This window comes from Delphinapterus leucas, chromosome 13, assembly GCF_059928025.1.
Source record: "Delphinapterus leucas isolate spDelLeu-1000000601 "Yukka" chromosome 13, BTC_Dleu_Yukka2, whole genome shotgun sequence".
NCBI lineage: Eukaryota > Metazoa > Chordata > Mammalia > Artiodactyla > Monodontidae > Delphinapterus > Delphinapterus leucas.
Window position 1 is genome coordinate 30,222,219 of NC_143141.1, and position 16,447 is coordinate 30,238,665.

Sequence of the window (16,447 nt, forward strand, 5' to 3'; positions counted from 1 at the left end):
GATTAGGGAGTTAGGACCTTAAACTTGATTTAACAGAGGAAATTTTTACTCATACATCCTGCTTAAATACCTCAAAGTAAAACCATAAACCCAGGAATTTAAGGTTATCCATTTGGACTTTCAAGCCAATAATTAATATCTCCTGCCCCGACTGTATTAGATGGTTTCGATGCTCCACTCATATCTCCCCAGCACTCATCATTCCAGTATATGCTGATAGAATCATGCTGCCGCCTGCAATTATCCACCTTAGGGCAGGCCAGAAGTGTACAGGAGTTAATGTATCTGGGTGTAGCTTTCAGCCAAGGACAGAGGGGACTGGAAGATAAGTACTTCAAGTTTCTCACCGATTCTTGGGATAACTCTGAGACATGTTCTGTAGAGTTTCACAGAACTCGCCTGAAGTACTGGCAGCAGTTCCCTGCAGGAGTAATTTATTCGGTAATACACCTCTGTTGGCTTCCTTCCATGCCTCCATTCTCAATTCCCACTCCACTTCTGAGTTTTCTGGAAGCACCTCCCAGATGAGCAGTTTGCACTCAAATTATCGCCTCAAGTTCTGCTTCTAGGGGAACTCAGTTGATAGCCTCCTAACAACCCAGTGCTCCTTACAGAGCCGTCACTGGTACAAGTACCAAGGCACGGCACATTACGTATCACTCCTCCTAAATCCTAATATTTTTAAACAGATAGGAAAGAGCATGACCTTGAAGAGAAAAAGAGTTCATATGAGGATGGCCAATGGATAAAGGGAAGGAGGGACAGTGCCATTTGTTTTCCATTAATGATAGTGTGAAATGTATGGGCAGATGGTCTAACAGGTGTGACTATAATTTGAGGAGCCTGCTCCCTTGGTTACAGAAGACTGCTATTGTTATTATTTTGGAACCACAACCTCATGACTTTATAGTTTCACTTGATGTAACCTTCTCCTTTACCTTTAAATCTTCGTACATCACTGAATTGCAGCCAATAGATTTATTTTCTCCCTATGGCTCCATCACAGAAAAAGACACACACGTGCACACACACACACGCGCGCGCACACACACACACACACACAGAGTTTTGTGTATGCCAGTGCTAGAAAAGACAAGCTCATGGTGCATGTATGCAATGGATATTGTACATTACAGGTCTCTGTGAAATAGTCTTCTGCAGGTTCCTATGTTTATTTTATGAATAATTAACTTTAGTAAAGTTAATTTCCTGAAGATCTTGTTGAAGACTGAAGAAAGGAAGTAAATTGTAAAGAAAAAGACTTCGAAACTTGCCCTTTTCGCCCTCTCTTTGTGTCTTAATGAACAAAGGATAACTGGGCCTTTTTTGAAGCCTTTGCTTGAGTTGAAGACACAAAATGCAACCTGTACTCTTATCATAATATGCTCAGTTTATGAGTACCCAAACTTATAAACCGTGAATTTCCCTAAAGTTATTATACCATCTAGAAGATGTTTGCTTGGACGTTTACTTAAAACCAAACAATTGAGGTCTATGTGTCCAAATAATTTCCTTCTCTCTTGCTGTCTCCATTTCAGTTTCCTGAGTTTCTGGGAAGGCCTGGTTTCCCCAAAGGAAGGATTTCTGGTAGAAGTCTGAAGGTCTGACCCAAGAAGAAAAAAATCCAGTACAGCCAATGAATTGAGGACAAGAAGTTTTCCGATCAGGTAGGAACATTTAATCTCATACATTACGATCGCCTTAAGTAAGGTGTGCTGATAGCTGGATATGATTTAACTGCTTGGAAAAAGATGCATATATATTATATGACCTACCCCACAAGGAAGCTGTTCTCAATTCTCTTAGAGGTTGTGGTGTTTATCAGAGAGCGCCTTGGGGGAAAATGAATACAATAACAGTATGATGCTTTTTTTTATTATTAGCTCATTGTTGCCAAGTACACTTGGTGACCTTGGTGCCTGTGGTTTAATCCAGGGGGTTAGACATGTGGAACAGCACATTAACCCTCTTTAGTATTTTCTCCCAAGACAAATCATTTTTATAGGTTGTCTCCATGGTCTTCTAGTTGCTTATCAAAATTAAGCATCAAGCCTTCTAAGTGTGCAATAGCCCCAGTCAGTGTGAGGAAATCAGCTTGGTTCTTATTGGGGCACAGCTTCTTGGCCTTGGCACAAAGTGACTTCACATAGGGAGTTAGAAGGAGGAGAACGGGACATGAGAAAGGGGAGTTCTGTGTTGTCATTTACCTATGCATGTTGAAACTCCACTAACAGCTTTATTTTCATTAGCAATTTGTGATAAAAACTTAGGGTAAAGGGAATAATGAAGCTGTCCCATTATATGGCAGGACAAAAGATAGTAGTGACATCAAAATCAGGGCCTGTCCATCTCGTTTGCAGCTATATACTGAGTGTTTAGCATAGCATTTGACCCCTCATCAGTATTCAATAAGAAGATGCGTGTTGAATGATTTAGGGATGAATTGATGAATGAAAAAAGTTAATATGGTAGAAAATGTGTTTTATCCTTGTATTTTCGTGTGTTGACTTCTGTATTTCAAGACCCAGCACTGTAACTGACACATAGAATATAAGCAATAAAATGTGTTGAAAGAATGAATGAGTCCCCACTCTTCTAAGAATAATTTTAAGACCAACACAGACCCCATATCTGCCAGAGGTATCCAGAGGTGAAAGCCTGGATCTCAGCTAGTGGTAGAGCTGACAGGATTTATCTAGTTTTAATAATTTACAGCTCATCCCATTACATTTAGGCATAGTACCTACATGAGCCATACAATTAAATGTTGACTGAAAAACAATGCACAACCTAGAAGTTGAGAATTATGTTTTATGTGGAAGACATACTGAGGACTGAAATCAGGAGACAGCCTCTCAGATAGCTCTGAGGGACTGTTCTGAAGAGCTAAGGGAGGGCACAGGGTATTTAGAGGTTCTTGCAAAAAAAAAAAAAGACAGGTAGTTGGAACATCAAAAGATTACTGTTAATTAAAGAAACTAGACATCTTAAGTTAATAAATGTACCACTTTTCTATATATGGTGAGATGCAAGAATCTGGTCTCCTGGAAATCATTCCCTTGATTTGCACTTTAATTATCTAGGGCCAGTATCCTGTTTTCTCCATCCTGAATCCCCTCAGGGTGCGGCTTTGGGTGTGGCTTCAGTGGCTGATGGCTTGATGGCTATAACATCCTGTGTTACTGATAAGGCTGGCTACATTCTTTCTCCACATAAATGACTTGAATATGGATAGTAAATCTGTGGATTTGCAAAACGTAATTCTTGGAGCATTTTTATAAGGACAAAGTTAAGGGCAATTTCAGAATCACTAGTGGCTAAAATTGCTCTTTATACTTTTCCACTGGTAGGTAGTAATCTGCTGTTGCTGTCTTCAGTATTCCCAAGGGATAACAAAAGCCATTTAATTCAAGAAAGAAAGGTAAAATTTAGCACAATGCAGCTTCCACAAAACCAAACACACACCCAACTCTCTCAGATATGAAGTAGTAATCTAAAATAGAATCCTGGAACTAATTGCAAAACAAGAGCAAATGTACTCATATTGGATAATTTTATTCTTTTATTAATGTTTGATACATATATGTATTTATTATTAAAATTCAAAGTTGCTGTATGGAGAAATAGTTTTGTACCAATAGTGTCTTTGTATGTGTTTATCAATAATGTATGAGATTGCCTCCTATGCTCCTTTTCTTTTATTGGGGGGGGGGGAGGGGGTGTGTCACGCTACGTCAAGGTCGGGAGTCAAACCCGCCACGACTGTCCATGAGGGGTTTTCCCGGGTCCCCACTTCAGGCCGGTGAGGGTGGCCAGGGGCAGCCGAAGACGTGCGTACGTGCGTGCGTGCGTGCGTGCGTGCGAGCCTGCGAGTCCACGGGGCGGGCCGCGCGCGCCGGGAGTGTTTCAGCCCGGCCCCCGGCTCATTGTGGTCGCCTCACGCCGGCCCGAGTTCGCAGCAGCGCTGGAGGCCCCGGGCCTGTGACCACAAAGAGGGAGCCGGGGGTCGGACGGGAGCGCTGCGGCGGCAGCTGAGGCCCAGACCAGGCCCCCCTCAGCCTCCCGCCTGCCCGTCTGCCCCGCCCCCGCCGGCGGCGCCGCGCCCCTCCCCCAACCGCCAGACTAGCGCGGTGCGGGGCCCGCGCGCGAAGACATGGGGGAGAAGCTGGAGCTGAGGCTGGAGTCGCTCTTGGGGACCGAGCCCGCCGTCTACCCGTGGCCGCTGCCGGTCTACGTAAGTGCCGTCCGTCCCCTCCTCCCGGACCCCCGCTCCTGTTCCCCCACGGCGCGCGCTGAGCCCACCGAGAAACGGAGCGACTCGAGTCGCCAGACCCTCTTTGGAGCCCCCCTTCCCGCCCCGCCGTGGTTCTCCGCGGCAGTTTCCAGCCCCCGCGCGCAGGGTGGGCAGAGGGGAGCCGGCGCCGGCCGGGGGTCACAGACTCGGCCGCGGGGACCCCGCGCTTCCGAGGGGCGCCCGAGCCGGTCTGCGGTTGGCTCTGCAGGGCTGGGGACCCCGGTCCCCCCGGTCCTGGAATGTCGGCGGGCTTGCCCTTCTGTACTTTAGGATCTGACATGTAGGGTTTCTTTTTCCTGGTAGTTTATTCTTAGCGCTGTCAACGTGCTTAGTTTTTTAAATTTTTTTTTATTTTTCAGGGCACCCTTTCCTCCCTCTCTCCAGTTTTTTTGTGTTTCTGTTTTGTTTTGTTTTAGTCAGGCATTTTGTCCCTCTGATCTTGAGTGGGTGGGCTGGCAGGACACTTGGAGAGGAGGCGTTCTGTCCCCTGATCTTGAGTGGCCTTTGGAAAATGACAGGCCAGACGGAAATTTACACAGGCGTCCGGTGATTCCAGAAATGCAGGGTGTCCGGCTAGGTGGGCGCCCGGCCTGTCGTCCCCCGTGGCGGCGTGGTGCGCGTGTTCCTTGTCTCAGGGTTTACGCTTGGGCCCCGCAGCCCAGCTTCCAAAGGGAAAGCGCAGCGGGCGCCTTGGGCCGGCGCCTTTGGGGCGCCCTTTCGTGCGCTCGGCTTGCGGGGGACCGGCCTCCAGGCGACCCGGCGGGGAAGCCCGCGCGACCCGGCCCTCGCGCGGGCTCCGTGTGTGTCAGTTTGTGGAAAGTGTGTCGCGCGCGGCCGGGGTCGGGGTCGGGACGCTGGGACCACCTGGGAGCCGGTGTAGAGGGATATGATTTCCATTTTCAAGGCGCATTCATCCTGTGCAGGGAGACAGCCTAACATAAAATTTGCCTAACAAAAACTATATTAACAGGTGGAAAGACTATCTCCCAGTTGAACAGCGGATGCCTGGGACTCGTTTCATTGCTTTCAAAGTTCCTTTAAAAAAGGTGAGCAAAAGTTAATACCGTATTCTTCCAGAAATCTGAATTCACCATATAGAGAGCCCTGGCTCTCAACCCCGTCGTACTCCATTTTCCCTTTTTATAGCAAATACTTTTTAATACCTCTTTTACTATCCAGAAATGGGATTCATAGACAAATACAACCAACTTTTGTACTTAATTAAAAAACAAAAAAAAACAATGCAATGCCCTAACTATAAATAAAGAATAAAGTAATTTATAAGAAAGTAATATGTATCTCAGTATGTAAATGTTTGGGGATGACTATACTAGAAATAAAGAAATAGTCGGTTACTTGTACCATGAATGCAATAAACTGTGGACTTTGATTGATAACGATGTGTCAGTGTTGGTTCATGAATTCTAACAAATGAAGCACACTGGTATGGCATGTTGATAATGGGGAAGGCTGTGTGGGATGAAGGAGAGAGGGTGTAAGTGGGAACTGTGTACATTTTGCTCAGTTTTGCTGTGAATCTCAAACTGCTCTAAAACTAGTCTACTAATGAAGAAAAAAAGTGTGTGTTGCTGACACTTGAATAACCAAAGAGATCAATGGAACAGGGTACATGTATAAGCCAAATACATGAAAGAATATTTAGCAGTGAAAGCCATCCTTCCTATATGTAGATATTCAAGAAGTATTTATCTCTGTGTCTATTTTCAGGCACTCCGCTTGGAGCTGGCAATACAGTGGTAGGCAAAATTGATGTGGTCCCTGCCTTCTGGGAGTTTAGAGTCAGGTTAGGAGACCAACATGAAATAAACAAACATAGAAATAACTATATAGAAGTGAGCTTATTTTCTTCCGTCTAATCTCTCTGGAAGAAAGGATTGTAATATCGCTTGTAAGCTGCAGAGGAGGAAACTTGACTTTGAATCTCATATGTTAGCATCCCAGGGTTTGAATAAATGGATAACATAGTAAAGGATTTTAAACATATGTTCTTCCTTATTTTATTCTTTCTGACAGAGTTTTGAAAAGAATCTTGCTCCAGAAGAACGTTTCTCCCCCTTGGATCTCTTAACAAAATCCAAGGACAGAATGAAGAACTTGGGCTGATTATTGACTTAGCAAATACTCGCCGCTCTTACAAGCCAGAGGTAAATGGAAGGCGTAATTGAAAATGACCTTCTTTCTGATACTGTAATAATTCATAGTAGTTCAGTAGTTATCATCTTATGCTAAGGTGAGTCCTGGCCTTCTCTCGTGGGTTCAAAAAGGGAAGCTAGTGGTTTCCTTAAATACACATTTGTAATTGCTGTTTCAAAATGAGATGAAAGATATGAATTGAACTATAGTATTTGGCAGTAGGCTCTAGATATGCTTAAGAAATTCTATAAGCTTCCATGTTCTACATTTTGAAAATGAAGTAAACTTTTAGTAGTTACAGTAGTATCCTAAAAAGAAAGAAAGGTATGTCCATTATGTCTTTAGCACTTATGTTAAGCAGTTGCCTGAGCATGTTTAAGCATCAGTGTAAAAGACAATTGTTCTCTAAGTTTTATGCTTCCTTTTCCTGATGCCTTCTGATATAGCACAGATACCCATCTATTCTCTTGGCCCATGTAGGACATTCCAGTGCAAAAGAATTATCCTCCTTCTGACCTGTTCCATGGCCTTGGGAGACAGTAACACCTAATGTCTTTTAATATTTGTAGAGCAGTTTGCCATTTAGAAAGTTCTTTCATATCCATTGACTTAGTTAATCTTCACAGCAATCCTTTGCTCTTGAAGTGGAAGTAGTACTGATATCTCCTACTGAGTGCTTACCCTGCACTAAGCTCAGAGGATAGACAACTACAATTACTAATTTTACAGACGATGAAACTGACTCTCGGAAAAGGAAGAATTGAAATTTCAGCTCTGTTATTGCTTTTTTTTTATTGTGGTAAAATATAGAGAAATCATATTTCTTGTAACCGTTTATAAATATGCAGTTCAGTGGCATTAAGTACAGTCACAGTGCTGTGTAACCATCACCGCTGTCTAGAACCAAAACTTTTTCATCATCCTCAACAAAAACTCTGTAACCATCAAACAGTAACAACCCCATTTTCCCTCCCACCAACCCTTGGTAACCTCTATTCTATTTTCTGTCTCTGTGAATTGGCCTATTCTAGGTACCTCGTGTCAGTGGAATCTGCAGTATTTGTCCTTCTGTGTCTGGCTTATTGCACTAAACGTCGTGTTTTCAAGGTTCATCCATGTTATAGCACGTAACGAAATGCCATTTCTTTTTTGGCTTAGAAAATCCCATTGTGTGTACATAGACCACAGTTTGTTATTCAACGGTTGATCGACACTTGGTTGTTTTCCACCTTGTAGGTATTGTGAATCATGCTGCTGTGATCATTGGTGTACAGATATTTGTTCAAATCCCTGCTTTCAGTTCTGTTAGATGTGCAGCGTAGGTAGTAGCAGAGTTGTTGGATCATAGCCTACTGCCAAATACTAAGCTCTACGCTTAACCTGTGAGAAAGTGCCAAACTGTTTTCTACAGTGTCGTCTTGTTTTTAAACAATTATCACAAATTTTAAGCATATACAAAAGTATAAAACTACTGTGAGTGTTCCTTGTATACCCAGGAACTCATCCAGCTTTCTTATTTACCAACTGATGGCTGTCATGTTTTATCTATACCCCCACCTGTTTCACCCCATTCCGTATTATCTTGAAGCAGCTCCGAGACAACATGTAAATTACACCTGTACGTTTTTGGTACGTGCATTTAAAATATAGGACTTTTATTCCTTAATATCATTTTTTAATATTAAATACCCAGGGAGTGCTCAAATTTGCAGTTGTCTCCTAAACGTCATAAAAAATTGTCTATAAGAATTTTGAATTAGATCCAAATAAGGTCCACACTTTGCCGTGGATTGTTAGGTCTCTGAAGTCTTGTTTAATCTATAGGCTCTCCCTCCATGTCTCTCTCACTTTTTTTTTCCTCCTTGAATTTTGTTTTTAAAGAAACCAGGTAATTTGTCCCATCTAGATGCCGATGATTACATTCCATGTGTTGGTAACATATTCTTCAGTCCTTTTATTTCCTGTAAATCGGTAGTCGATCTGAATGAAGCTTGCATGTTTTGTTTTGGCAAGACAGTTTCATGGGTGATGATGTGTTCTTCCATGGAGACGTATATAGTTGTGTCTTTCTGTGGTATTAGCAGTCACTGATGATTCATACCTACATCCATTAATTCAGTTGAGGCTTCAAAGAATGGTGAATTCTGTTGTTCTTTTTTTCACTTATTAGCTGGGTATATTTGTACGAGGAGAAGATTCCCCTCATCAGCTGTTTGGTTGCTCAGTTGTAGAGGCATGATTCTCTTCTTTTATTTAACAGTTTTCAAAATAATGAGTTGATTCACAAATATCCTCCAGTGTCGACCAGTTTTGTAAAATTTTATTTATTCCTCTCACCGTGGACTCCGTTACAGTTATTATTCTAACTGAGGCCCTATCTTTGGCCAGTTGGAGCTTCTCGGTGACTCCTGAGTCCTTTGGACATGACATCAGTTGTTTCTAGACTTTTTCAGTGGTCAGAGCTAGGAAATATGTACGTTTGTTTTTAATATTTTTAAAATATGTCATGGGTTCCTACTGCTACTTTCCATTTAAATTCAGAACTAGAGAATTTTCACTTATCCTTTTCTGTCTTCTATTGATAGTCTACTTTCTCCCACCTCAAGAATACCAGTTCTCAACAATGCCTGAAATTGCCTCTGTTTCCTAATTCGAATCCAAGTTCTTCTGACTCTATTCTACTACTCTCCTTAAATCACAGCCGCTTTATGGCCCTTGAAATGTAAGATAGAACATAAATGTAGGCAGAACTGTTTATATCATTTTGAGTTACATGTGCATTCATTCACATAGATTTGCTTTTCCTTTTGCATGCCTGGTAACTGTCCGTTCTGCAGTTTGAATGAAAATCAAGTGATAATTACTGGTTAAAGCAGCTTTGGAAAAAATGGCTCTCATCAGAATGACTGACATACAAAGTTTAATGTACTCTCCTGGTTTATATTCTGCCTTCTCTAATTAATTTTTTATTCTTTCCCTACAAAGGAAATAATACATATTTTCATGGTTTTGCCTTATAGGACTTACCAGAAACTCTTCCTTATTTAAAAATGTGTACAATTGGGCATCAGGTGTCAGATGACGACACTAGTTTTAAATTCCAGTGTGCTGTTAATGGGTTTCTGAAAGAACATAAAGATAACGGTGAGTTGCTTTTGTGTTTGTGTTTGTTTTTCCTTTACCTGAACTTTGGTATGCATTTTGAGTGGGGTTGGGGATTTTTAACATTTTTAATAGTTCTGACATTCGTGTCAAGTTGTGTTTGGTAACATTACGGTGGAAATGTCAGATGGTGCTACTAGAGTACGGTGTTTTTCCTGTTTATGGTCACAAACAATTGAGTTGAGTTTGGAAAGTGATCTTTGTGAGAAATATGAACTGAGCTAGCTTACTTATCTCTTTTTTAAAAATTTGAATGGAAAATACATAAAAACATAAAAATGTTCTTTTGTCCTGTTTATTGGTTGAGAGGTGGAAGAAAAGGTTTAGACTCTCAGGTTCTTAGCGTACATAAAAGAGAAAACAAAAAGCAGAGGTTCAGAGTGAGACAGATCCCTAGAAGCAAAACAAAACAGAGTGGACCAGGTAGAGTGGCTTCCTCATCATATATGTGTTTAAGATATTTTTGCTGCTTTTACCCTTCGGGTGCAAGTGAGGAAGAACACTACCACCTCTTACTCTTATCTTCAGACAGGAAGAACTTAAAAGGCTGGTGTTTTCTTGTTTCCGCTTTAAGATCTACTCTGTTGATAGTAGGTGTTAATAGCGTGTGAATTTTAAGGATCCACTTGCCTTTTTCTAGCATCTAACTATCAGAAGGAACATGGTGTTTGCCATGTTTTAAGACTGAGGAATCTTTTGTCTTTGGAACACCACTGACGCCCATGTGAAAGTGTTCATTTTGTCCTCTTTCTAAATTTAGCCTGAGGAGTGTGCACTTTATTAAATCAATGTAACAGACAGTAAATATTCCGTGTATATATAAAATGATGCACGTATATACATAAAACAGGGAGTAGGGGAGAGGGGATAGAGATGGAGGTGGGAAGATAGGGGATAGGAGGCGAGAGAGAGAGGGAGAGACTGGAATTTCAAGATAAATGTTCATTCTATAACCTGGTTGCTTAATGCAGGTACTAGCTCTTAAATATCTTCAGCCCTATTCACAGATCTTCCGTGTACTTTAGCTTTAAAACTTGAGAGGCTTGGCCTGTCCTGTGATAACCAGGGTGTCTAGAAAGGAGGCAAATTATCTGATGTGTTTAAACTGTAGTCACAGAAATGTTACCTCTTAAGACGTTAGGGCGCAGCTGCCGGCCTACTCACTTCCTCCAGGCTCCTTTGTGTGTGTTCTGTCTGTTCCGCGTGGGCTAGAAGATCCTTACAAGTGCATGAGAACACGTTTGTAAACCTTGATTGTTCACATGTTATACCAAGTGTAGTCCATTGCATATGCTGACTCCTCTGTGGGTCTTCTGCATGCAGTGGGCTAACTTCACCATGCTGTCTGCCATTGCAGTCTCAGGACCTTAGTTATGATCCATTGGTGACTTCCTCTGCTGTAAGGCCCTCCCACAGATGCCAGGCTCACTGATAACGAGGAGGAGACTATACTACGCACTCCCTAGAATTGGTAGAGACTCAGAAAATGAATTGTTTCAGTAAACACCGAGAGCCTTATAGGTTTGTTGTTAGGGCACGGGGATACAGAGGTGAGTAGAAGTCTTTGTTCAGTAGCAACTTCCAGTTGTCTAGGAAGAGAAACATGTAGTGAGTCTAAGTGGGTTAATTATGATAAAAGAATCAAGTGCAGCAGGAATATAGAGGAGAAATTGAGGAAGGCCTGACTGAGGAGACAGCGTTTGAGCTGGGCTTGGGGGAAGAGGATTTTGCCGGAATGAGGAAAGGACAGCCCAGGTATTGGGGACAGGTACAAAAGGCCCAGGGCTTGAACTTGTGCTCTGGAGGGGCAGCCTCTGGTGTGACTAGAGGGTAGTGTGAAAGGGCAAAGAAGTCATACATTCATTTTCAGCAAATATTTGTATAACACCTTCTAAGTTGAAGGCACTGTTCTAGGAAGTAGGAAGAGAACAAAGTTCTTGCCCTTACGTACTTTCCATTCTAGTGGGGGAGAGAGATGAATAAATAAGTCAATATGTGGAGTGTCAAGCGGTGGTAAATGCTTTGGAGAATAACAAAAGAAGATGAAGAGGTGAGGGAATGTGGTAGGTGATCAGGGAAGTCCCCTCTATTAAGATGTCGATTGAGCAGAGCCTTGCAGTGAGAAACAAGCCATTGGATATAGAGTGAGATGGGTGGAGGTCTGGGAGAGTGGAGATGGGGTGGGAGGGTGTGTTCTGGGAGAGTGGAGATGGGGTGGGAGGGTGTGTTCTGAAGCAGAAGGAATAGTAGGTGCAAAGTCCCTGAGGCACGCCTGTGCTTGGCATGTTTGAGGAATAGTAAGGAAGCCAGTGTGGCTGGACAGGGGAAAGTGAGTGAGGGCAGGGCAGTAGAGAATGAGATCAGGGGAGGCTGGCAGGGCAAAGGAGGGAGGTGGATGATGTAGGTCCTTGTAAGTCATAGTTTGAACTTATAATTCAGTTGGAGAGACAGACTGATATTTGTTTATAAAGAGTTCTCAATGCTGTGCTAACAACCTGGGCTGTATTCTGTGCTAAGTGAAGATGTTCAAGCGACAGAGCAATCCAGCCAAGTTTATATTTTAGAAAGATAACAGCGTCACTATCCAAGACACATTGTAGACTATGTATGTAGTACGTGTATAGTGTGCTGCTCTTCTATAAACTACAGGATACCTGTTACGTACAAATACTTACATACAAGATACAAGTGTGAATGTAAGCACTTGGGAAATATCTGAAAGAACCACACAAGAAACTGGGAGAGTCGGACAACTTTCCATGTCCCGTATGATTGGAATGCTGAAGGGTACACACACGAACTAATGGACGTGTGCTACCAGCCTCCGGCTAAGGAGGGAAATTGCAGGCATCAGAATCCTCTTTACCGATCAAGCGCGTTAATCCGCCTGCGTGATGACAGTCATCTCGACACGCCACGCGGTGGCGCATGCGCGGTAGAAGGAGGTCCGCGAGCTGCGTGGGCTTGTGCCTAGGCGCCTGTGGTTCGTGGCCTTGTGCTGGCACCGGGGATGCCGGGTTGGCGACTTTGGCACTCCTGGCGGGGGTGACATGAGCCAGTTCGTCGGCCACGAGGAAGGGCGGAAAGCACATCCCGGAAAGGTAATGCGCCTTGGCCCCTGGGCGTTGCCGGTGGAGCTCGGAGCCCCTGGGCCTGGGCTTCCGTCTCTTGTGCTGTCGCCTGTCACAGTGGCCCCCGGCGCTGTGCTAGGGGGTGCTGGTCGTCTCGCGGCTCAGTTCATAGTAGCTGAAAGGGACAGTGTGTGATGTTCTGATTTCTCCCCATCGTTTTAAAAGGGAGGCTCTGGCCATTGCTCCTTGGGTAAAATGCAGCGGGACTGCTTTTTAAGATGGGACTGTCAGTGTTGGGGACCCTCCTTAATTACCAGGATGGAATCCCCTTCAGTTCCTCAAGCTGTGTTGTTTAGGCACAGAAAATGTGAGTAATAGGCACTGGAACTAAGTTTGAGTGAAAAAACGCACCGGTACCGCCGAGTTTTCCATCGAGACAGTTGATCCGTGTTGTCTCTTGGAATTATAAAGGGCGTACTGTTGCTTCCTAACCAGTGTCCTTTGAGAGCTCTACCTCTGTACGTTCAAATGATGAATTTTGAGGCTTTGCTCATACGTGGAGTAAACCCTTAAATTCCCTAAGACCTTCCTTTCCTCCGTCTCATACCCCATTAAGCCCGCTTCAGTTTATCTCCTGAATTTCTTCTGAATCTGTCAACTCTTCCTCAACATCCTAATACTGAACTTGCCTGTCTGTTGCAATGAGGTCCTAACTAGTGTCCATATATCTTGTTTCCTTCCAATCCATTCTTCACACAAGAAACCTTAGAAGCAAGTTGGGACATTGCTCATAAACACGGCTCAAAAACATTGTTTTGAGAATAGAAAACAAACTGTTGGCCTTTAACACTCTGCGTGGTCTAGAATCCTGTCTGCTTCTCTGCTACGTGGACTCCAGCTTGGTGCCTCTCCAACTTTAATATGGGTATGCCTCTCCTGTGGATCTTGTTAAATGCAGGCTGTAATTCAGTAGTTCTGGGTGGGGCCTGGATTCTGTGTTTCTAACGAGCTCCTAGGTGACGGTGACCCTGAGAGCAAGGGTCCAGCTCCTGCCTTTCTCCCTTCTTTCTGGAAGAGCAGGACGTCTGCCCCCCCGGGAGGAGAAGACATCTGCAACGTGACTACTAGCAACCAGCTTCCCTCACAGGCAAGGGACCTTTACCACTGCTCCCTACCATTTTGTCTGAGGCGCAGCAAGCCAAAACACTGACATGCTGAGGTTTGCAGCAAAGAGGAGGTTTATTCACAAGGCAGCCAAGCGAGGAAGTGACGTGACCATAGCTCTCAAATCCGCCTCCCCAAAGGCAAGGGGCTTGGGGTATCTATGGGATAAAGAATAAAGAAGCAGGGCAGTATGAGGCATGGGGAGCATGAGGAAAGGTGATTGGGAAAAGGTGTGCTCATCATTGTCCTGAGCTGGCGTAACTAGGCTGCGGGGCTCAGCACATTCTCAGGCTGTAGTTTTCGGCCCTCTGATGGCAGGAGGTCAAAAGGCACTGGGCCAGGTGGAAGATCGGTGGTCCTCTCCAGTCTTAACCAGCTCAGCCTAACTAGACACAGCTGATTCCAAGTTCCTGGACAATACCCGGGGCAAACATCTTATTGCTTATGCTACGTGCTACTTGGAGGACGTGCAAGTGTTCAAGCTACCTTGAGGAGTGAAGACAGGATTTGACTAATCCTTACACATGGTTTCACCTCCAGATGAGCAGAAGAGGCCTGTAGGCTGAATCTGGCTCCTGGCACCTGGAATTGGAGGCAGATGGTTTAAAAACAGGCTCTCCCGCCCTCTGTGTTATCTTAGGTAGATAGACTATTGAACCTTCCTGTGCCTGTTTCTCCACCAGCAGCATGGGGACACTCAGAGTCCCTCTCTTGGGGGCTGTTATGGGGGTTCAGTGAGCTATAGATGCATGCACAGGCACACGGGAGACACCCAGTGTGTGTTAGCTTCATGCTTACTTTTTATTAGGAGACCAGTATTGTTAGAAGATTTCTGGTTTGGACAACAGATTAGATAGGTGGTCATTACTATAGTTTATGCAACAGCAATTCACATTACCATTTGCAAAAAAGCAGTTGGTTGTCCAACGGGGATTATAAACATCCATTTACCATGAGCTACTGAACAGATACTTTACACAGTAACTACTTCAAGTACTATTTAAGATCAATTCTCTATGTTGTCTTAAGCAGTTGTTAACCCCCAATTTCGTGAATAGTACCAAGTAAGTCACTTGAACATCAGCTAGAGCAATCTGTTATCACTTAGCAAGCCTAAAGCTATAGTTCAACAATTTTATTTACTGTTCTATGACAAAAATGACTCTCAACAGCTATGCCCTGGATAAGTAATCAGCTAAAGCTAGTTTGACTGACCAAATCTGATGTACTGAGTTAATAAGCCAGTTGATTTAGAAAGGTCTAATGCATATTTCTCATCCATTCAGCATTCAACTGTTTCCCATGCCTAAAATGTCTTTTTTCCCATTCGTACATATCCAGATTCCTACTTCTGTGCCGTAGGGCTTGGCTGAACTACAACTGCCTTTAGTGACACTTTTCTCACCTGCACAATTGGAGATAATTTTAGTCTCCTCAAGACTCCCACGGGGTTACCTCTGTTGTGACACTTGACGATTTGGTGGCATATTTTACTTTATTTTATTTTAAATAGCCTTCCATTACTCCGTGCACATCAAACGGTAAATGCTTTCTCCTAGTAAACGTGTATAACGATTTTCTGAACTCTTCTGCTCTGGGCAAGATTCATAAATACACCAGGCAAACATAGTGAAAGAGGAGACAGTACTTGTGTTATATTCAGTTGGGTCTTGATACCTAAGTGTGACTCTTAACCAAGGATTATGCAGTAATTAAGGACACAGGTTAAAGTTGTTTAGAGTGTGTCCTAAAGTCTCCCTGGCAGAATTTAAATCTCTCCTCTGGAAATTGTAGACCTGAGACAAATTACTTCCCTAAACTTCATTTCCTACATCTGAGAAAGCTAATAGTATCTACCTTGTAGTAGACTGAATAGTACCATTGCCCCCAAATGTCCACCTTCTAATCCCCAGAACCTATGAATGTCACCTTAAATGGCAGAAGGGACTTTGCCAATGGGATGAAAGTAAGGGTTTTGAGATGGGGAGATTCTTCTGGACTACCTGGATGGACCCAGATGTAACCACTGGTGTTCTCGTAAGAGAGAGGCAGAGGGAGTGTTTACTCCAAAGAGAATGTGATGATGAAGTTGGGGTTGGATTGATGTGGCCAGAAGTCAAGGAATGCTGTCAAGGAAACAGATTCTCCCTTAGAGCCTCTAGAAGGTGGATGGACGGCCTTGTCAACTCCTGGTTCCAGCCCAGGGAAACTGGTTTTGGACCTCTGTCTTCCAGAACCATAAGAGAATGAGTGTGTTTTGTTTTACGCAAGCTCATTGGTAGTCATTTGTTACAGCAGCCATAGGGAACTAATGCGTACCTCATAGGAACTATTTCTCCAATTAAAATGTGTGACTGGAAACACACTTGGTGGCATGTCTGACACACGGTAGGTATGCTACTGTGGGTAGTTCTTGGAAAGTAAAGCCTTGGTTTTTGAGGAATCATCAAAAGCAGTACAATGGTTGCCATGTTTCTCCTTGTTCATCCTGGTGACAAAGCTGTAGAGAGAGCTCCATCCTTTCCCACAGGACGCCCACCCCTAGTACTTACAGGGAAGAGGTTATGTCTCACTTCAGGCACCTTCCTCTTTCCCTTTCTGC